Raw genomic sequence first — 22,317 nt, 5'->3', positions numbered from 1 at the left:
ACGAGGAAATGAGAGTTTGCCTTTCAAATATATGCCCAAACATTGAAGAAATCACTAGAACACATCAGGCTCATGTTTCTCATAAACACAAGAATGAAAAAACTTAACGCATTTAGGCCAGGACCTGCCAAATTTACTAAATCTTACTAGGAATGTATCTATACATATAAAAATATAACTTTTTTGTCGTTTTTTTATTTTTAACCCCTTTTTTACGAATACTAAAAAGCATAACTCAAAAAATGTAACATAAAAATGTTTTTAATGTCAGAATAAATTTAATTTTATCATATTTATTTTGTTTAATTACCATAAAAGCATGCTTGGACTTTATATTTTTTCTTTAATATTTGACTTAATTATTATAACATGTTTCTCAGAAATTTGTATATAGTGCGCCCTCAATTATTTGTAGAATTTTAAATGTGCCCAACTTCAAAAAGTTTGGTCCACTGGACATTCAGAGGTGACAAGACCATTTGTAATTATCTGAACCTAGAACTGAACTCCTTTTCTGAAGTAATAGGGGACCCTCACTGTTTTAATATATGCTGAATTGTCCAGGAACGCCAATGGAGTACAAATTGAAGGGATATGGTACTTTAACTTCTTTGGAACTTTATTAAGAACAGTTCTCCATTTTGGAAAATCACACCAACCTCAGCAGCACCCCTCCTGGTATTTCAGTCACCCACACAACACACCTGTATCTTGTGGGTATTTGTGGCTGCTGCCTTCTCAGTGATTCTACGTACAGGTTCAAACACCTGACTCCTCCCTTCTGTCTTCCGCGTAGCCGTGCCCGGGCAATTACACCTTAGGAAACGTGATATTGTATTATAACTAACCGGTTCTTTCTATCTCTCTTCTATGGCAGTCAAGGCATTTTATTGATACTTTGAAATTTATGTAAATAGGGAGATCATATTATCTGTGAATTCTATTCAGAGTAATTAGGAGGCATTACAAATATTTGCTGAATAAAAAGGGGGCACCATTCTATATCATGTGCCCCTAGAAGCCAGGAAAGCATGGTGCTGAGGGCAAGGTGGGGGTGCACAGAATCGGGGGCTTCGAGGGCTCAATCCCACAGATAAACTCCATGGTCTTTTTTTTTTCTTTTTTTAGAGAGAGGAGGGGAGGCAGAAAGACAGATTCCTGCATGTGCCCAACCAGGATCCATCCAGCAAGCCCACTAGGGGCTGATGTTCTGCCCATCTGTGACATTGCTCCATTGCTTAGCAAACGAACCATTTTTTTAGCACCTGAGGTAGAAGCCATGGAGCCTTCCTCAGGGCCTGGGGCCAACTCGCCCAAACCAATCAAACCACAGCTGTAGGAGGAGAAGAGAGAAAGAGAAGGGGGAGGGGTGAAGAAGCAGACGGTTGCTTCTCCTGGTATCCTGAGCGGGAATCGAACCTGGGACATCCACATGTGGGCCCAATGCTCTGTCACTGAGCAAACCGGCCAGGGTCTTTCAGAGATACCAACATGAAGCTCGTGAATGATGGCTATACTGACAACATGGTAAATCTAAGGGGCTTAGGAAAACTATTCAACTGGGCACCTTTGGGAAATTTCATTTCTATGATTAATTTAAATTATACCCTATCTCAGCATTTTCCAGCGTAATGACAATAGGTAAAAGACCACAAGTCAATATGTAAGGGGCAGGGAAATGATAAATGGTTCAATGTCCAGAGGCGAAGATGCCTTTAGAAGAAGTCAAAGCAATAGATGCCAGGCTTGGTCTAGGGAATATCTTCTTAATGGATGAGAAGATGAGTAAATAGTTTGTAAGAGGATGCTTAAGGAAATGTATTTATGGAAAACGCTATATCGTGAAGCACCGTGGATGGGCACGGGGTGGAGAAATGATCTCAGAGGACCTCCCATAGGTTAAAGAGGCAGGTCAGAAACACTCAGGGCTCAGAGTCTGAGAGGGGCTGGTTATTTAATGGCGGGGATAAGGAGGCGTAAATTCCCATGGGTATGCCCCTCACTGTCAAACAGGGACAAAGGAAAAAACAAATGTGTCCTTCAATCAAGAGGGGATAGCTAACTCACTCATATGTCCTCCCCAACCCGAGGACACGGGGGCCTCGGGAGAAAGGAAGGGACAGTCTGCTTGGCTTGCAGCGCTAATGGGAGGTCCAGAAACAGCTTTTCTGAGTGAGTTCTTCCACTAACACCACCCATCTCTTCTCCTCTCACTTTACTCATCAAAAAGTGAATAAAACACAACAGAACACTTTAAATTCCATCACTGTACATTTTTCTCTTGCTTTCACATTTTTCCAGGGGCATTTGTATACTTAAAGAAAAATTTTAAAGGTCAGGTCAAAGCAGCTGTTGAAATTGACAAGCAGATAGACGCTCAAAGGAGTAGCTGCATCGCTTCTCAGAAGGAAGTAGAGGAACCAGGCTCAGTGGGGTTCCAAAGACACTGCCACACGTAGGACTTGCACCCGGGAACCAATTTACAAGTCCCTCTGGGGAGCCGACTCTGCTCAGGGCTCAACACAGCCCCCACCTACGTTACACTGAAACAGAACAGCCAGCAGGTGCCTCCCACCCCGGGGACACACTAGATCTTCTCGGAGACCAGGAAAGGAGAAGGAGGAAAGCCTTCCAGGTCTAGGAGTCATGCAGAGCTGGGACCAGGGTGAGGGAAGAGAGGCATTCGCTTCAGGCACAAAACTGAAATTTAAGGTATGCTGAAAAAAGCTTAGTAATCAAGATACATGATATGGTAATGCAATATTTTACAAAATCAAGTCGGTAAACTAAGGCGCAGCTGTAGTTGTGCTGGAACCAGGGCCAGGATGAGGGCCAGGCCAATGGGGCAGGGGCAGGTGAGGTTCTGTGATGCTGACAAGAGTCTCACATCACGCCTGACCTGTGGTGGCGCAGTGGATAAAGCATCGACCTGGAAATGCTGAGGTCGCCGGTTCGAAACCCTGGGCTTGCCTGGTCAGGCACATATGGGAGTTGATGCTTCCAGCTCCTCCCCCTGTCTCTCTCTCCTCTCTCTCCTCTCTCTCTCTCTCTCTCTCCCCCCCCTCCTCTCTAAAATGAATAAATAAAAAAATATTAAAAAAATTAAAATAAAAAAAAAAAAAGAGTCTCACATCACAAAGCCCCATCCCACCCCAGTGCCAATAACACCTTTGTGGACAAACACCACACAGAACCACAACCTCTTAGCCAAAACCCTTGGAATTCAGGATCTTAAAGATTTTTTTTAAAAAGGCAATGTAGAGCACATCTCATAGATCATACGGTCTCACAGCAGGGGCTGCGGCAGCACCCCTGCCCCATCAGACACGGGAACATTCCTGTGCCCACATCTGTGAACACTCACGCTCTGCAGAATAGACCACCAGTGGCTTTACATTAGTCCAGGCCAGGTTTTGCCGTCACTTGAGTTAAAGAAAAGCTTTCTGCTTTAGAACATCTTGGATTTTGAAACTACAGCTAGAGGAGTGTGAGTCTTAATAGCATTACATTAGCTTTCTTATAGAAAACGGGCAGCAGACTGGACCCAAAACTTTTTGTTTCAAATTTAGGCAGAAAAGACACCTGCAAAGTCCTCACCAGTGATCCGCCAGGAGAAGGCGATTTCTCAAAGCTGCTCAAGCCCAGAGCAGACTGACAGCAGCATTACCCACCAGCCAACCAACTGATATTATTAAACACGTGTGTGTAAACCTTGTGCGGAGTCCTGAAGAGTACGAGACATACAAGACCAGCTCCAGCCCTCAAGAAGGCACACGTAAATCATAGACTACTGAGAAGCGAAAGGAGCGACTCCACCACGCCCACACTTTAGAAATGATGAAACCAGGCAGTTAGTAGCAGGAAGAGGTCAGAGTCTGGGTTCGCTAACTGCCCTTCACGGCTCCTTGCATAATGATTCCAATTCCATGATGAAATGATGAGAGGAGTAAAAGATCCCAGCTGGTTTGGGTCAAATATACCTTTGCAGCAAAGATGGGCTCTGACTTTGAAAAGAACTTTGGTTTGGGGAGCGAGCAAAGCAGATGAGGGCCATCCAGGCAGGAAACGGACATGAACTACGGGTGGGCGTGTCCATAGCGGGCCAGCCAGGCAAGTGGGGCGGCCTGGTCAAGGGCACAGAAGGAGTTGTTGTTGGAAAAGCAGGTAAAGGCAGTGCACGGAGACCCTGAGTGCCAGAGCGAAGGACTGACACTCCGTCCTGAGGCAGCATTTCCCAGTCATTCTCCTTCCGCCTTCAGCACTGGCCATGGGTGCCCGCTCCCCTTGTGGGGTGAGACAGAGTTTGGTGCTGTAAAAGTATACACTCTGGGGTCAGAGTCTTTCCACTTGAATCCAGGCTCTGATGCCAACTGTGTGACCTTGGACGACCAGCTTTTTAACCTCTCTTTGCCTCATTTTACTCATTTGTAAAACAGATAATCCAAGGCACCTCTCTCATGAGGGTTAAGTGAAGGAGCATGTTCATTGCACTGAAAACAGTGCCTGGCATTCATTGTAAGTACTCAATGAATGTTAGATGCTATTGACCCTTTTATTTAAGTTAAACGCTTAGTTAAATGTATACTGTGGCCTTATCCTAAGCAATAATACCCAGGAAATCATGGGCTGCTTGTGACAGTCTTGGCTTTGATGCTACACATATAACAAGAGGTTAAATCAAAAGTCTTAACTGAGGCACCAAACACAATAGGTCTGATGCCCCCAAGCTGGTAAAGGGGCTTCCACAGGCCCACTCAGGAAACTTGATGTCTGTCTGACCCTGCAAGTGGACTGGCATCTGACCACCACCTGAGACGCCCAAGGCATGAGACACAGGCGGACCATCTGCTGTTGAGGAACTAAGGGAGACAGCTGAGGTGGAGGGGTCGGCCTGCATTCCCAGGTCCACTGTGCCAAAAAATGTGCGATTGGGTCCTTGGACTAATTGTGGGCCACGCACAAGAGAGGCCCCCTGGTCCAAAAGGGCCCCTCAGACAGACCAAGGACCTGAGCTGAAAGCAGCGAAGGAAAGAACAGTGATCTAAAATAGAGGAAATTTGTTCTTTTTAAGACAAATGGAAATAAAGGATCCCAGCAGCTGGGGACCAGGTAAAGGGACCCTCTGAGAAACCATGAACATGGCCCCAAGAGAAAGAATTGTCATGAAATACCTGCCACCCCAGGAAGCTGAAACCTGGCAGGCAGCAGGGCTGGCTGAGTGAACCCTGTCCCGTCCCTCCCAGCCTGGACAGGACTGGACACATTCAATACTGAACTGTGACTGCTAGTGACCACAGGACCTTCTACTGCCTCAGAATGACCAGAAAAGGGATGGAGACCGACTGAGTTTTCATCCCAGGGCAGGGAAAGGATGAATCCCGCTGAAACCATAAAGAGGCAGTAGGAGACAAAATTAAATCACTTTATGGGCACATCCCAGCAAGTCGTGTTTCTTTACACTAATTAGAAACATAGCTATTAAAATGGAATGTTTGTCCCTGTACCAACTAATATCACCTCTCATATTCCCATTGGCATAGTAACCACCATTGGAAATAATTGGTATAGAGGGCAACAATGAACTAAGGGAGAAAGCAAGGCAGGCAGGAACAGAAAAGATTAGCTTGGTGGGTTCAGTTTGAACATGATGAAATGAAATAGAAGGTGTATCGAGGGATAGGAGACTCTGAGTCCTTGGACAAATGGCTTTGTTCAAAGGCAAATCCAGATGGCCCAATTCCATGCCCAGAAAAGCTGACTCCCTGAGCTCCTAAGCTGAGTTTGATGTAATCTTGCTCTTTTACACCATGCAAAGGCAGCAGAGAAGAGTCACCTGGAAAGCAACAGCCAACACCCCCAAGTCCTGGAGCCCTGGAGGCATCCTGGGCTGAGCCAGTCCTTGGAGCTTGCCAAATCCAAGTGCAGAATATGAATTGTGCACCATTGCACAACTTCCCTGCTGCCTTCATGCGGGGACACTGGAGCACAAGGGGGGGGGTGTGAAGTTTAAATTTTAAGATAAGATACAAGGGGTGCTCCCCGCAGTTTAGGAAATAAAAAATACACACCTCTCTGCTGCCCCATTTAAACAATCAAAGGAGGAACTACCCCCTGGCCGGTTGGCTCAGTGGTAGAGTCCAGGGTTCGATTCCAGGCCAGAGCACACAGGAGAAGCACCCATCTGCTTCTCCACCCCTCCCCCTCTCCTTCCTCTCTATCTCTCTCTTCCCCTCCTGCAGCCAAGGCTCCATTGGAGCAAAGTTGGCCCGGGCGCTAAGGATGGCTCTATGGCCTCTGCCTCAGGCACTAGAATGGCTCTGGTTGCAACAGAGCAACGCTCCAGATGAGCAGAGCATCGCCCCCTGGTGGGCGTGCCAGGTGGATCCCGGTCGGACACATGCGGGAGTCTGTCTGACTGCCTCCCCATTTCCAGCTTCAGAAAAATACAAAAAAAAAAAGAAGGAACTACCTACCCAGTCCCCTTCACAAGAAGGTACTTACTCCACCTCTGACTTTGTCCTTTAACTTCCAATTTGGCTTCATTTTTCTGGGGTTTCTCCTTGAAACCCATCTCTGCTTCCCCAGATCTGTCTTCCTACAGTTCTAGACCAGCTGAGTTATTCCCTGAGATGGACCCATCCAGTATTATCACTCCAGCATTCGTATTTTACAGACAAGGAAACTAAAGGACTCATGTCACATGCCCAGTCACTGAGCTGAGACAAGAGTCCGAGTCCCCTATTATTCACTATCATGCGAACTCTCAAAGGGGGGTTAGCTCACCTCCTCCAGGCCAGCACCTCAACCTTCATTCTTCTTCCACAAACATCTCAAAATGGTAGAAGAGCCTCAGAGTTAACTTGCCTGAAATAAACAAGGATGAAAGAGATGAGACTCATCTCAACGAACTAGCTGGTCACTTCTGAATGGAGTGATCAGTGGCCACAACTCCTTCCTCAGGAGGATGGGACAGTCTGCTGTACTTTGCAGAGTGCACCTGGGACCCAGAGTCATGATCAGGTCTCCACAGCTGAGCCGTTAACAATGGGCAGGCGAAGGCCCAGAAACGAGGTTGGAGGATGAGAACTGGAGTCAAGAATCTGAAAAGATAAACTGCTATGACTAGTGACAATAAAATGACAGAAAGAAGAATGCTTCCCGGAGAGCAAGAAGGGGGGAGGGGGACAAAAAACTGGCATCAAAGTGAAATGGAGTTTATGAGATACATGCTATGCCAAGCAGAAAGTCTATTCTCCTCACAGTAACTCCCAGGCCATCTGGTCAACCTCCCCAATGCAGGGTACTGACCTTTCTTTTCTTCTTCCTGAATATTCACTGGGTTGTTTTTCATATAAGAATCTGAATTTCCAAATCCTTTTAATTAGCTGTGTCCAATCCACATCAGCTCTCTTTCTTATGGCTTAACTCACACTACCTTCACTTTGACCATCTCCCCACATGCAATCCATAGAACACAATGGAATCAGACAGATCTCAGTTCAAATCCCAATTTGGACACTTGCTAGTTGTGTGACATGTGCAATTATTTTCACTTTTAGAGCCTCAGGTCTTCCCAGTATGAAATGGGGATAAATAAGTAGCTATCTCATTGCTATGAGAGAAAAAGAACATACATCAAATGCTTAGCCCAGTGCCTGACATATACATAGTAGGTAGTCAATGAATGGTGGCTGTTATTGTTACTATTGCTATGATCACTGAAGCCAGCTGAAGCTCCATTTGTGGAATTAAATCTCCGAGGGCTGAAATGGGCTGTCCAAGGTCATACAAGTGAGTCAGGAAGAGATCCCAGATTTCCTGATTCCAGAAGCCTTTGCCACCCATCAGCTCTGACACCAACGACATCACTGCCCAATGACTTAGAAATCTGGGTGTCTGATCACATCCAAGGACCACAGCTGAAGACTGAATAAGCCCTCACCATGTGCTAGGAACTGAGTGGGCTGTTGGAAGGCTTTCAGGCTTCTACAGATCAGAGTGGGAAGGTCATTTCCTTCTCTATGGCAGGCAAAAACACAATTAAAAACACAAAAATCTGGAGCTGCTGCTTGCTTGTTTTGCCCAGGGGTGACAATATTTCTTGTCTATATTTAAGAGGGTAGATGTAGATGAAAGTAAGACCAACGCTCCAGCTGCCTTAGTCCCAGCTTTGAAAAGGCACTTTTGATTGGGAATAAGAGGGAGGAGGAGCCTAGGGACTAGAGTCTAGAATGGGGTTTGGCCAAGGACAGCAGCAAAAAAGAAGATGGGGTTGGCAGTGGGCTAAATATAGGTCCCCATCATTCCCCCAAAGAATGACGGTTATTGTCCACAAGGTGGGCTTCTGGCTGCACCAGGGCCTGTCCCTCTACTGATGGTGCGAAGCAGTGAAATTGTGGAGCCTCAAGAAGCACATTTTATCTTGAAGCATGAATCACCCTTCAGAAGCCCAGAAAAGAATCCTCTCTTTGTGACCCTTCAATCTTTTGGCTGGCATCCCTAGCTCCTCGGGGCTGCTGTCAAGGCTTTATGAAAACTCGAGATGAGTGACCTTTCTGATAGAAATGAAACACCCAGAAACTCATGTGGGGGAGGGGGTGTCTCTTAAAAACTGAAAGGAAACAGTGAATGAATGAACCAGCTAGAAGGCATTGGTCATTCCCGTCCAACCGCTGATGGACGCAGTCAGAAACGGCTAGCGCGCTCTGACTGCAGGACTTGGGGAGTGGGAAGCAAGGGCTGAAGGCGTGCTCTGGCTAGGATATTCTATTAGATCTCCAGATATTAAGTTAGAACTTGACCGTGCAAACCTTTTGTACTATTTTTTTTTTAAGATTTTATTTCATTGGTTTTAGAGAGAGGAGAGAGAGAAAGAGGACGGGAGGAGCGGGAAGCATCAACTCCTAGTCGCTTCTCATACGTGCCATGACCGGGGCAAGCCCAGGGTTTCAAACTGGCAACCTCGATTCCAAGTTGACACCTTATCCACTGTGCCACCACAGGTCCACTTTGTTTTTGTTTTTTAAACTGCCATGCTTTTAGAGGATGGAGCAGCAGAAAGGAGCAATCTGAGGACCCAGGGCCTTCCCATGTAGACTGCGTGCCCTAATTTCAAAGATGCTGTCCCTTCTACAATACCAGGCACACTGGGGGCCAGGAGCCCTGTAAAGATATCAGAACTCCCTGCTGGGGAGCCAGCAGAATAAAGGATAATGGGAGCTTGATGTTTAGAAACAGGACTTGGCCATGACTTTCATTACTCCTCAAATTGCCACACTGGATTGTGATGGACCCCAAAGGTAGAAGCACGAACATCAGCAGAGGGTGGAAAGTTACCTTTTAGAACCATCCTCCAAAGGAGCAGAGGGCCAATATCACTCTGTGACCACAACCCCATTAAGTTTATACGGAGGGAAACTGGTGTTAAATAAACTTTGAGGACAGCCCCAGGGCGGAGGAGAGCAGAGCCCACAGCTGCAGGAAGGGTGTGAGCAGAGGGAAGGAGCAGAGCCTTCTTTTACCTGGCAGTGTGAGGGAACACTTACTTGGCCTCAGCTCCATCTATGAATGTGAGTTGCAGGGGATGAAAACCACACCATTTCCTTACATCCCAGCAGCATCCCACAGCTCAAAGTCTAAGGCCACGGTGTCTCTGAAACCAAGCACGTGGGTGCCTAAATTCTATCAGTGCATCTTTGTCTCATAATGAAAAAGTATAACCCCTGGGTCTCTTCCAATACTTTGGTCTAAACTTTCTTAAATCCCAGGAAAAGAAAACTTCCCCAACACGGACATTCATTCAAACCACAGCCAGTGTGCTAACTCTTTCCCTCAAGGGAAATCAGAACCAAAAGGGCCACCTCCTAGCCCTTCCCCGGAAATCTGCTTAGGCTTGACTTTCCAAATACAAACCTCTGATTTCTGAGCAGTGGTGGTGGAGAAAGCAGACACCTGACCAGAGAGGCAGACTTTCCTCCTGCTCAGAATATCGAAATCGCTTCCAGCGTTACCTCTTAACCAGGTGTTGCCACAAAGGAGCTGAGAGTTTGCCAAGTAAGGAATTATCCACATCTTAAAAGGAATGTTCTTGCAATGAAAAATAAAATCCAAACCACCTTGTCTGTAAATTGGAGCAGAGGGGAGGAGGGAGCAGAAAAGTAAAGAGATACAAATTTGAAAACAGCCAGGCTGTTGGAGGGTTAGATTTCCCTTCCTTTCAGGACAGCCAGATCCCCATCGCATATGGGTTGCTGATAAGACCAAGCAGCTTCACTTTACTGCCCTCACTCAGGCCTCAGCTTAGAACATCAGTGTCCCCAACACACCATCATCAGAGACCCTTCTCAGAGCTTGGAGGGTGACTGCCCCTGACATCCAGGCTGGACACTGTCTACCTGGAAAAACCCTACTAGGAGGGAACTTGAAGACATCTGGAGAGAGAAACAGACAGAAAAACACTTACTGCCCATGTGCTACAGCAAGAGCCTTTCTGATTAATAACTATACTTTTAAAACCGACACTGAGCTTTCCCTATCACAAAAGCTGTAATTGAGCCCTTTCCCACAAAATGACACCTCTGCCTTTAGAAACAATATGTGAATCAGATACAAGTGAAATAAACACAGTATGAGGCTCCCTAACTCATTTAACATCTTTCATTCAAGGACCTGAGGCTCTTCAATCACTTTAAAAATGTAAAAATTCATGCCTCATTATTTTAAAAGAGGAAATCAGAAGGAGTATCATTTTCACATGTTACTGTCAGGAACAATCCACGGAAAATCCCCTTCTCCCATCATTGGAGGGGGAGAGGTCAGGACTCCATATTATTATCCTCAGCTCTGAATAAATAGCCTGGAATAAACCCAGCGGGGGCTGAGCAATATCAACCCTGCGCATCTAAGGGGGAAAGGACACTAGAAGTGAGACCGCTGGTGCTCTCTGATCTAGAACCTGCCACCGATTCCAGCCACAAGTTCCAGGACCATAGATCTGTAGCTCAGGGGACTTCTTTTCCTCCTGCTGCCTCTTCATGGTCCGGAAGCACCCCTCACTCCTATTCCTTTCTTTTTTTTTTTCTTTTTCTGAAGCTGGAAACGGGGAGAGACAGTCAGACAGACTCCCGCATGCGCCCGACCGGGATCCACCCGGCACACCCACCAGGGGGCGATGCTCTGCCCCTCCAGGGCGTCGCTCTGCTGTGACCAGAGCCACTCTAGCGCCTGGGGCAGAGGCCAAGGAGCCATCCCCAGCGCCCGGGCCCATCCTTGCTCCAATGGAGCCTCGGCTGCTGGAGGGGAAGAGAGAGACAGAGAGGAAGGAGAGGGGGAGGGGTGGAGAAGCAGATGGGCGCTTCTCCTGTGTGCCCTGGCCGGGAATCGAACCTGGGACTCCTGCACGCCAGGCCGACACTCTACCACTGAGCCAACCGGCCAGGGCTCCTATACCTTTCTTTTTTTTTTTTTTTTTTTTCCTTTTTGCACCCTTCTGAAGCTGGAAACAGGGAGAGACAGCCAGACAGACTCCCGCATGCGCCCGACCGGGATTCACCCGGCACGCCCACCAGGGGGCGACGCTCTGCCCATCCTGGGCGTCGCCATGTTGCGACCCTCCTGGGTGTCGCCATGTTGCGACCAGAGCCACTCTAGCGCCTGGGGCAGAGGCCACAGAGCCATCCCCAGCGCCCGGGCCATCCCCGCTCCAATGGAGCCTCGGCTGCGGGAGGGGAAGAGAGAGACAGAGAGGAAGGCGCGGCGGAGGGGTGGAGAAGCAAATGGGCGCCTCTCCCATGTGCCCTGGCCGGGAATCGAACCCGGGTCCTCCGCACGCTAGGCCAACGCTCCACCGCTGAGCCAACCGGCCAGGGCCCTATACCTTTCTTTAAATGACCAAAGTTGATACTAAATTAGCTTGCATTTCCCACCAAGGACGGGATAAACACATTTGTCCAGCCCTCACTGTCACCCAGTTACTTATCTCTTTCCCCAAACATGAAGCCTTGCAGTAGAAGACCAAGCCTCATCTCAGCCCACCCCTGCATGCCTCTCTAGACAAAGACGTCCCGCAGGCCCACCGCTGGCCCAGTCACTTGTATCATTAGCTCATTCACAGGAGCAGGCAGGAGAGTCACCCAGCAGACCAGCTGCCCCTCCCACTGCCACCCCAGTACCTTCTGTCTCCACAGGCAAACAGATGTAGCTCTGCCTTGCAATCAGGGGGAAACCCAACTCTCAAAGGGCTGTTCTTTCTGAGAGAAAGAAAGGCAACGGGCAGTCCTACCTCAGGATAGATGCCAATGGTCACATGCAAGCGGGTTAGAGCTGGAAGAACCTCATTCCTGAAGACACAAGGTCGGGACCTGGGACCTGGGACCTGGAACATGGCCTGATTGTTTTCTAGAGAGAAAGACACTGTACCACCCCCAGGGCAGGCCATTCAGCCCTCCCCTTGACCCCTTTTCCTGGTTACAGCAAAAACAGAACCCAGGCCTCCTGATGACCCAAGTCTGAAGGCCAGAGTAACAGTTCATTTGTTATTAAGTGCTGAGAACACAAGAGCATTGATGAGCAGAGTCCCCAAGGTTACACTGGCCCAGGTCCCACCCCAGGGTCTTGCTGTTTTCTTCCTGGGAGGGCCTGAAGCAGTATCTGAACAACCTGTCACCTAGGCTCTATACCTGAGGCAACTAATCACCCCTCCCCCATGGAGAAAGAGGGAGACATGGTCTCCCTGAGAAGGAAAGGAAAGGGTCATTTTATGACCAGGCATACACAGAAAGGGGGAAAGAAAGGCACCTGGAAAAGTGGCCACTACCTCTCTGCCCCTGCTGTGAACAGGGATGAAACAGTCCCCATCTCAGCTCTAACTCTCCCTCCCAGGTCCTCAGATCAGGGAGGGCAGATGGAGAGCTGGCAGCCACGGGGCTGGCTGCACCCCAGGGTGTGCAGTCCACCATCTCCTAGTTTTTCCATGCACCCCGGGAAGCAGGCAGCAGGGTCATCTTGGCTCGGTTCCCTCCCCTTCTGGAAAGTCCTCAGCCTCAAACTCTGGAAGTCTGTGGTTTCCACTCCCAAACCCTGGCTCCCCAGCTTCCACCCGGGCTGGAGCCCCCCTTTGCCCTCTCTAAGCGGCCAGGGGCGGGGGAAAGCGCTCTCCGCCAGGAGAAAGGGGGTGTCAAAAATTCCCGGCTGGTCCCTTCCCGTAGCATCTCCCCGACGCCTCTTTGTCTTCAGGGCGGGGGGGCGGGGGTTGTCAACATGCACCCCTTCCCAACACGCCCCTCTGTGTGCCCATCCCCCTCAGGGAATCCAAGCCCAGGCGCACCATCTAATCTGCGGCTAGCCCTCCAGCTGGGGCAGCCGCTTCGAAACCGAAAGCAAAGAGGAAGCGGGATGGGGCAGCATCCCCAGCCCGGTCGCCTCCGTGTCCGCCCCGTCGCCGCATCATCGTCCGCACCCCCCGCACTCGGCGCTGGCCGCCGCGCGCGGCCACCTCTCCGGGCGGCGGAAAGGCCTCTCTGCGGGCATCGGGGGCACCTACCAGTGGGGGGCTGGGGCCGCGGGCAGGGGCAGGGGCTGGGGCCGAGCTGGGCCGGCCGCCCGCCCGGCGCAGGTGCGGCCAGGAGCGCCGTTTCGCCGGCTCGCTCCCGCTCCTCCTCCCGCGCCGGGACCCGGGGCGCTCTCCTGCGCCGCCTGCTCTCCGCCCCCACGCCCGGCGTTCGGGCTCCCCCCGCGCCGAGCTGCCGGCCGAGCCTTCCCCACGCCGCCCGGCCTCCCTCGCCGCGTCTAGTTCCGCATTGTGTGTCGGCGGCCGCCGCGACGGCGCGGGGCCCGGGGGGCTGCGGCCGCCGCTGCCCGGGCCGAGCGGAGCCCCCGGCGGCGGCGGCGGCACTCACCCATAGTACGGATGCGATGCCCACTGCACATGCTCGCGTGTGACAGGCGCCCTGCCTCCGGCGCCGCTTAACTCCTTGCTCGCCTGCTCAGCCGCCGGGCGCGCTGCCCCGCCGCCCCGCCGCGCCTCCCAGCCGGGAGTCGGCGCCTGCGGCGCCAGGAAGCGCGCCCTCCGCCGGGCGGCGGCTCGGGCGGCTGCAGTGCAGAGCTCCTTGCCCTCCGGCCCCGCCACCCCGCCCGCGTTTGAGGTGTCTGCAGGAGCCGGGAGGAGAGGACTAGCCCGTGCGACTGCGTGTACAAAATCCACTGTGGGTATCCTGCAAGCCCCGCTACCCGAAGGCCTTGGGCTACCCGGTGTTGCACTGTGTGCCAGCGTTGCAGTCCGTGCAGTCCATTCATTGAAACAGCCCCGCAAGGTTGTTTTTATTAGCCCCATTTTCATGGCGGAGGAACAGGCCTCTGGAAGTTAAGGAATTTACCTAAGGCAAGGCCTGAACCTCCAACGACCAAAATTTGATTTCTACAGCAAAGATTAAACAGAAGATATTCTCTCTGAAGCCAATCTAGGGTCTTCTATCTGAAGGTAGAAAACACAGGATGACATCTGGAAGGCCTGGGGATTCTGGCACATGAACCGTGGGGAATCCTGACTGAGGGTCCTGACTTGAGACAGGACCTTCAGACGGCTCCCAGGTCCTGTGGAAAGGCTGAGCAGGGAGAGGGAACGCAACCCAACTCGTATCCCCACACCATGCCTGGGTCCTGGCCCTAGGTGCCATGGCCAAAAGAAAGGGACATTAAAAAGAAAGTGTAAAAAAAAAAAAGTGTAATGCCTTCTGGGGTGTTCTTTTGTAAATAATTCGTCCAGAGGGGGCGCCCTTTTCAAATTCTCACACCACCCCAGTGTGTGCGTGGGCCTGATCTGAGAGAGCTAATAGCTGCTTCTCTTCTTGTCTCTCCCTTTCTATAAGATGCCGCAATGACAAAGAGTTCTTAGAGCTCTAAGCACGGAGTCTTCTGAGAACCTGAGGTCATCCGGCTGGTTTTGCCCAACTCTGGGTGAGCAACTGGGCTGCTTTCCTACTGTCTGAATCTAATCCGTCTGATCCTATGTCTTCCCTTAATTGCCTGGCGGGGCCATGGGTCTTCCATCAACCTTTTGTCCCTGGTCAGGATATTTCAGAAGTGCATCCCAAACTAGTAGATGAGCGATGTGGACAAGGAGATCTAAGCCCATCCCATACATACTGTGTTCTTGGGCTCGCCGAGGTATTCTTCCCAGAAGGAAAGCACTGGGGTTGGGTGGGAGCAGAAGGAGTTATTATGTCAGGTCTTTCAAACCAGTACAGGAAGCGCAGGGCCATGTGGTGTCTGTGTCAAGGCCTTCGGCTTCCCTGAGTTAGTTCCTCCTCTGTAAGATCCAGGTGATACTGCCTATTTCATAAGTATATTTTGATGACACAATAACATGACGCTTATAAAGTTCTCAGTACACAGTAGGCCTTCGATAACAGAAAAGTGTTTTCTGCTGGGATTACTCTGCAGGGAGTGAAAAGAAAGGGTCAGGGCCACAGTGAGGCAGTGTCCCTAGAACACTGTCAAAGAGCAAGAGAGAGCACCTCTCAGGATGCCTTAGCAAGAAGTGATTTTCATTAATCTGGCAGCAAAGCCCACCTGCTGAAGAGAGACCCTCTCTCCGGACCCCTTGCCTTTGAGGCCCAGTTCTCCCGGTCTGGTCTTCAGTCTGTGGCTGGCAGCTGAGTTGGCTCCCTCCTGGGCTCTGGGAGGCAGCATTGCACGAGGATAGCATCATGGGCCGAAAGGCAGAGCTGAATTCAGGGTGACTTATCCACAAGGCACAGGAGGGGCAGTGCTGAGTGCCTGCAATATTTTAGGGCCCACAAAGAAAAGTTTGCATTCCTTTTAAAATCAGAAAAAAATAATAATAAACTTTGAGGTCTAGAAAAATATTTTCCTATATAATATTAGTATTTTTGTCCTTAGTGTATAGAAGTCATAGCGTACATAAGCCAAGGTGCCAGTTACTGAATCAGAGGAAGGAAGAGTTAGGAACTAAGGCACAAGATTTGGCATCAGCCAGTCTCTATCCAGCTCTCCCATGGACTTAACTCCATGGTCTGGATTTTCCTCATTTCTAAATTAGGAATCATTTCTTCTTAACAAGAATTTATATAATGCCTAACAATCGACATATCTTCTCTCTTTGGGGAAATGTAGCTATTTTTATCCTCATTTTATACATGAGGAAATCAAGACTGAGAGAGATTATATGTTTCGGTCAAGGTTATATTACTAGCAAAGGCAAAATGCAGTTCAAACTCAGGTCTTCTGGCCCCAGATCCTTCCCAACTACACCTGGAAGATTTCAAATAAGAACAAGTATGTGCAGAGCAGTCTGCTGGTTTTAGACCAAACTGCACTGAATGGTTGGTCCCCTGGCTGTTCACCCACAGAAGGCTGGGACATGCACACAGTGTTGTATGAATGGGCAAGGAGGGTGACCCTGGGTACGGGATGACAGTGGTTTAGTGATTCAAGTACAGACTCAAGTTAGAGGGCCCTGGGACAAACCAAGCCCTAAAAGATGCCAGCCCCTCCTTTGCCTTCTTGTCTTATCAAAGCACCCTGGATTTGACCTAGACTCCACATCCCAGCCAGATGATCTAAGGCAATCTGTTTAACCTTTCGAGGCCTATTTCCTCATCTGCAAAATGGAAATGGCAGTAATACCTAAGCCCATGACTGTTGTAAGCACAAATAAGATGATTCACGTTAGGTGTTTAGCCTAGTGCCAGGCACATAGACATAGTTAAAAGCCCCGGTCACAGTAGGGAGTTGATGGTAGTTCTCGTCACATCTCTCTCCCACCAGCAAACAGGGGAACCGGGAGTCTTTCAAGTGTCTTTCTGGTCTCTAAAATGCATTGAAGGCCCTGGCCGGTTGGCTCAGTGGTAGAGCGTCGGCCTGGCGTGCAGAGGTCCCGGGTTCAATTCCCGGCCAGGGCACACAGGAGAAGCGCCCATCTGCTTCTCCACCCCTCCCCCTCTCCTTCCTCTCTGTCTCTCTCTTCCCCTCCCGCAGCCAAGGCTCCATTGGAGCAAAGAAGGCCCGGGCACTGGGGATGGCTCCTTGGCCTCTGCCCCAGGCGCTAGAGCGGCTCTGATCACAGCAGAGCAACGCCCTGGAGGGGCAGAGCATCGCCTCCTGGTGGGCAGAGCATCGCCCCCTGGTGGGCGTGCCGGGTGGATCCCGGTCGGGCGCATGCGGGAGTCTGTCTGACTGTCTCCCCGTTTCCAGCCTCAGAAAAATACAAAAATATATATATACAAAAAATAAAAAATAAAGTGCATTGAATATGTTAGATTCTTAGCCATATTTTCTGTAAGACAAGAACTTCCCTGCCCTTCTACAAAGCAAACCCTCCATGAAAAGGTTGCTCTTGTCCACTATCTGTAATTATTTTGATGGCTTTCTGTATACTTGTTAGTGAGGACTGTTTCTCTGGGGGTTGCCTTCTGACCATAAGTCAGGAAAGGGGAATCTTGAGGGTGATTTCAGTGGAGGGACTGGGCCCGCAGCCAGATGGGGAAGAACCTGAGAAGGAGCCAAAGCATGGAAATTGGAGGCCAAGAGAGAACTATGTATAGTCTGTCCCGGATGCTAGAAAAGAAAGAGAGAAGCGAGGTTGGAGCAGAGGAAGCATTGGGGTCCAAGTCAACCTTGAGTTGGGAATTATTTGGACCAGCTTTACAGGAAAACAAGCTGGGTGAGAGAGAACAGGGGGAACCCCCAGAGAACCAACGTTCTCTAACAAACATACAGAAATCTTTCTGTTTCCCCTGAAAGTCATCAAGAAAATTACTTAGGATGGACAAAAGCAACTCCTTTATGGCTGGTTTGCTTTTTAGAAGGGCAAAAAATGTTCTTATCTTTCAAAAAAATATGGGCATGGTCTTGGCAGTAAGAGAGGGAGTCAGTTTGCTAGAGTTTGAAAATGGGGCAGTATCTTTATAACAGCCTTCTTTTTTCAAGAAAGAAAAAAGCTAAGAAGTGTGGATCAGTATCATTTAGAATTCCTTGCTTGCAAGCAACAGGAGCCAACTTTAGCTGTCTTAAGTATAAAGGAAGGTATTGAAAGGATATGATCATGTATCTCAAGGGAATGCTGGTAAAATAGACTTGGGAAGACTAGGACTAGGACAGCTTTGGGAGCCCAGATAATGGGAAGTATTTGACTTGCCTTTGGGTAGTGGGCAAATGTACACTTGAAACCTATATGATCTTGTTAACCAATATCACCCCCATAAATTTAATTTTAAAATTAACAAAGAAAAATAAAGTCTTCTTAGAGCTCTTCTGCCAGAAAACTTCAATCTTTTTTTTTTTTTAAATCACTTTTGCTCCTGTGTGAAAGAGTCAAATTTGCCTAAGTTGAGTCACATGTCTACCCCTTGGCCAGAGAAGGGCCAGCAACCCACATCATGACCGAGAGGTAAACCAGGAAGAGAAATCAAAGTGTCATTACCCAAAGGAAGAAAAAGGCTGCTGTGCCCCAAAAGTGAATGCTCATGACATGGGGGGGGGGGGCTCACAGGAAATGTACCCAACTCAGTGCCCCTGAAACATTCTTGGCTGTGAGAGAAGGTGAAGGGAGAAACACATAAGCCTCAAAAGAGTAGCAGGAAGCTCTGAAAAGTAAGGAAAGCAGAGATGGCTGAGTCAAGTCACTGCTTGTGCTGGGGTCGGGATAGACCTGGAGCCAGGAGAGGGTTGTACGGACCTGGCACGGCCCTGAGCTGTTCCCCCAGGCGCAGAGGAACTGAGATAAGGGAAGCAAGGACTAAATGTTGTTGAGGATGTCCTTGAATGTTTGTGAATTGCCTCTGAGGGTTGGAAAGGGGCACCAGCGGAGGGGGAAAGAGGAATTAGACCCCGGAGAAATGGTCAAGTTGACTGCAGCTTTATCAGAAGTTTTACTGTCCATCTGTCCGTGTGGGAAAGGCATATGTACTTTCACAGAGCTCTCAAAACAATGTGTGTGCTCCTGTGTTGGGGACAGTTAAAAGGCATGTCCTCTCTCTCTCTCTCTCTCTCTTTTTAGTCATTAAAAATAAAAGGCAGCCCTGGCCGGTTGGCTCAGCGGTAGAGCGTCGGCCTAGCGTGCGGAGGACCCGGGTTCGATTCCGGCCAGGGCACACAGGAGAAGCGCCCATTTGCTTCTCCACCCCTCTGCCGCGCTTTCCTCTCTGTCTCTCTCCTCCCCTCCCGCAGCCGAGGCTCCATTGGAGCAAAGATGGCCCGGGCGCTGGGGATGGCTCTGTGGCCTCTGCCTCAGGCGCTAGAGTGGCTCTGGTCGCAACATGGCGACGCCCAGGATGGGCAGAGCATCGCCCCCTGGTGGGCAGAGCGTCGCCCCTGGTGGGCGTGCCGGGTGGATCCCGGTCGGGCGCATGCGGGAGTCTGTCTGACTGTCTCTCCCTGTTTCCAGCTTCAGAAAAATGAAAAAAAAAAAAATAAAAAAAAAATAAATAAAAAAATAAAAGGCAGTGGATAAGGACTATGCAGTATTTATGAACACCTTGAGCCTGAAAATGAAGAACTCACTGTTCTGTGATAGTGTGAATTTATCTGTAAAGCATTAAGACAGTTATAGTAATGTGTATGCACTAAGACAGCCCTGAAAATTAATGTAGTTTCGTGAGACTAGCGGTCAATTAAGAAGGGGGCACGAGGCCAATGCTAAAAGTATCTAAAGGGAAAATATGAACATACATCGGAACTACACTACTTCTTACTTCTAAGTGTGGGTTTAACTGTGAAGGTTGTAAATCGGGGTGAGAGGAGATAGAGTTGATTATGAAGCTTGGAGATCATGAGGAGAGCCACCCCCACTCCCCAGCTGCTCTTGTTTCCAGCTCAGCAGTCTGCCCAGGTGCTGGGCAAATTTGAAAGAATTTCTGCCCTAGATATTAGAAACCAAACTCCAGGCTGGTCACCTCCCCTCCGTGCCTCCCTTTGCCAGGATACAAGGAGCTTAGTCGTCTGAGGAGGGACAAAGGGGTATTGTGAAGGGGAGCCTGGTTATGTGAAGGCTTTGCAACTAAAAGCTTTTATGCTGCTATCTAAGCCATTCTGCCCGGGGGACTCTGTGTGCCTGTCCCAACTTCGCTGGATCAGTTCAAAGAGAAATTTCAGCCGGACGCAGTGATTGCAGAAGGATATCTGGGGATTTGGCAACATTAATAGGTTAAGAATTTCTATCACAACATCTCATCCAAGTCCCAGTTCCTGGCCCCACTAGGTCCTGGGATGGGTGAGGGTGGAAAAATCCTTCTTTTTGTAGCTCTGAGTCACAGGTTTCTCCCACAGGAGCTGGCTGAGAGGCAGCCCAGCTTGGGGGTGCGGTGAAGATGGGGGTACAGGTTGCATCACCGAGGGTAAGATAAAACCTCTTTCAATTCTTTGTATCCTCCTCATCTTGGCCCTTCTAGGAGAATTCTGCCACCTTCTGGAAGGGCTGCATAGGCCTGACGGGTTAGTGATCCTAGGGACTTCATGGTGTCTGGGGAATTAGTTCACTTGAGGTGTCCTATTAGTCTCATGCTAATTAATTAATAAGTATGTATTTAGTGTTCTCTCTTCCCTAACACTGAAGCTCTGAAAAGTAACCATTGTGAGGCTTGGACTCCTGACTGCAAGGAACTTGTTATTCAGTTCAACAGCCATTCACGTCGCAGGTACTGTGTGGAGGATTAGGGCCAGACAGGTAAAAGATTGAGACCTGCCGTATGGATACGAGAACAATACACAGTGATCTATAACAAAGCATCATCCTGTGCCCCTAGCAACTGCTTTCGTTTCTGCAACTCCTGAGCAGTGGAAGGTAGGCAATTACTTGTGTTCTAGCATGGGGTTGTTTCCATGATCTGGCTTTTTATCTACTGGACTCTATGTGTAACGCAAACTCTCAGGCTTTGGCTCAAAACTGACCAATATTTGCAAGTTTACACACTTCTTTCCGTCAAGAGAATCTTTGCCCCTTTTTCTTGCTAACAGCTTAGGTCAAAGTTTCCTCTTTTATGTCCTTCAACAAGACACAGACCTGGGAAGAGGGTAGTGCCATCTTTGGTGGATTTTTCCATATCTGTGGGCAGTAAAGTCAGGTATATAGGTCTGTGACCTCCTAGGGAATACAGTTAGAAGGATCTAGGGACAGGAGGGGAAGAATAGTGGGGCTTCTAATAACACAAAGGAAGGAAAAAGAAATGCTGATTTTGTATTCAGAGTGCATAGCCTAAGAAGGATACTGACTGCTCTAGGGCCTCATTTTGACCCAATAAGTGACCACCTTATGGACCTTTTTATTATGGAGATAAACACTAGAGCATATCCTTGAGCTTTTACTATTTAAATCCCAGTTCATGACCTAGGAAGACCATGAGCTCAGCAGGTCCCATCTCCTGTCCTAACTGCTGCTAGTGCACCAGGCTGATAGAGCTGGATGGTGTTCCAAATTGCTGAGTGTCAAAGGAAGGGACATGAGGGTCTCCAGTGCTGCAGTGAAAGAGCGTGGAGGAACGAGGGTGGGTGTGGAAGAATGAGACGGGGTGGAGAAAGGACCACAGGCTTCAGACTTTCTCCTTGAATTCATTTACTGGGACGTTCCTGCCCAGAACCTCACATAGGCTTCTGGACTACACCCAACTGGCTTCATGTTCCTTCTTTCCTCAAGAGGAGGACGTGGCTGAATATGGCATTTCCCTCACAGGATGTAAATCAGGTTTGGATTAGACCTAGGCCCAACTTAACTCTGCTCCCAGACTTGTGTCTGCTCCTTCAAGACCTGGGCAACCGCCAGACCACAGGAACATAATGTATAATAGGAATCCAGTAACACTGTTGTGGTCATAGCTTCACTGCTCTCAAGAGGTAACAGGGATCCAGCAATATCAAAGGCATGTGAGTCCCCTCTGATCTGAACATCGACCCCCCACTCCCCCAGTTCTCCACTGGCCATATCCCTCCCCAAGATGCTAATCAGTTAGAAGCAATTATTCAGAGGGACCAGCATTAAACTTGAGGGAAAATTATGAAGACAAATTCTGACTCTTTGACTGGCAGATTGTGGCTTTATCGAATGATTTCTCAACTTCCTTGAATTTCTACTTTACTGATGAGATCAATATTTTTAAAACATTTTAATAGCTTTATTAGAAAAATGATGCATACTCATTATAGAACACTTATATAATAGAAAAAGAACAAAGCAGAAACTAAAAACATTACGGCTAAATTTCTATACCCAAAGTTAACCTCTGTTAATGTTTGAAAAAATAATCTGCTACCCATATGAAGATATATATATATATATAGTTTTATATAAAATAAATCATGTTATACATA

General features: G+C 48.9%; 1 protein-coding gene across 9 annotated transcripts in view; it reads right to left on the bottom strand.

The window, feature by feature from the left end:
- Positions 1–14,660, bottom strand: part of TMEM229B (transmembrane protein 229B) — a 42,945-nt gene extending 28,285 nt beyond the window's left edge. For 3 of the 9 annotated variants that reach the window (XR_010731143.1, XM_066274337.1, XM_066274340.1), the window contains exons 1-2: positions 13,541–13,889; positions 6,784–6,864 (exon numbers count right to left, since the gene is read on the bottom strand). The gene's annotated coding sequence lies outside the window, so the exon portion shown is untranslated. The other 6 variants (XR_010731142.1, XM_066274338.1, XM_066274336.1 and 3 more) reach the window with 6 other exon arrangements.
- Between the last annotated feature and the right edge of the window lie 7,657 nt (positions 14,661–22,317).

The sequence above is a fragment of the Saccopteryx bilineata genome, chromosome 4 (genome assembly GCF_036850765.1).
Source record: "Saccopteryx bilineata isolate mSacBil1 chromosome 4, mSacBil1_pri_phased_curated, whole genome shotgun sequence".
NCBI lineage: Eukaryota > Metazoa > Chordata > Mammalia > Chiroptera > Emballonuridae > Saccopteryx > Saccopteryx bilineata.
The sequence above is the reverse complement of the archived record's forward strand: the minus strand, read 5'-3'. Positions and strand labels throughout refer to the sequence as shown.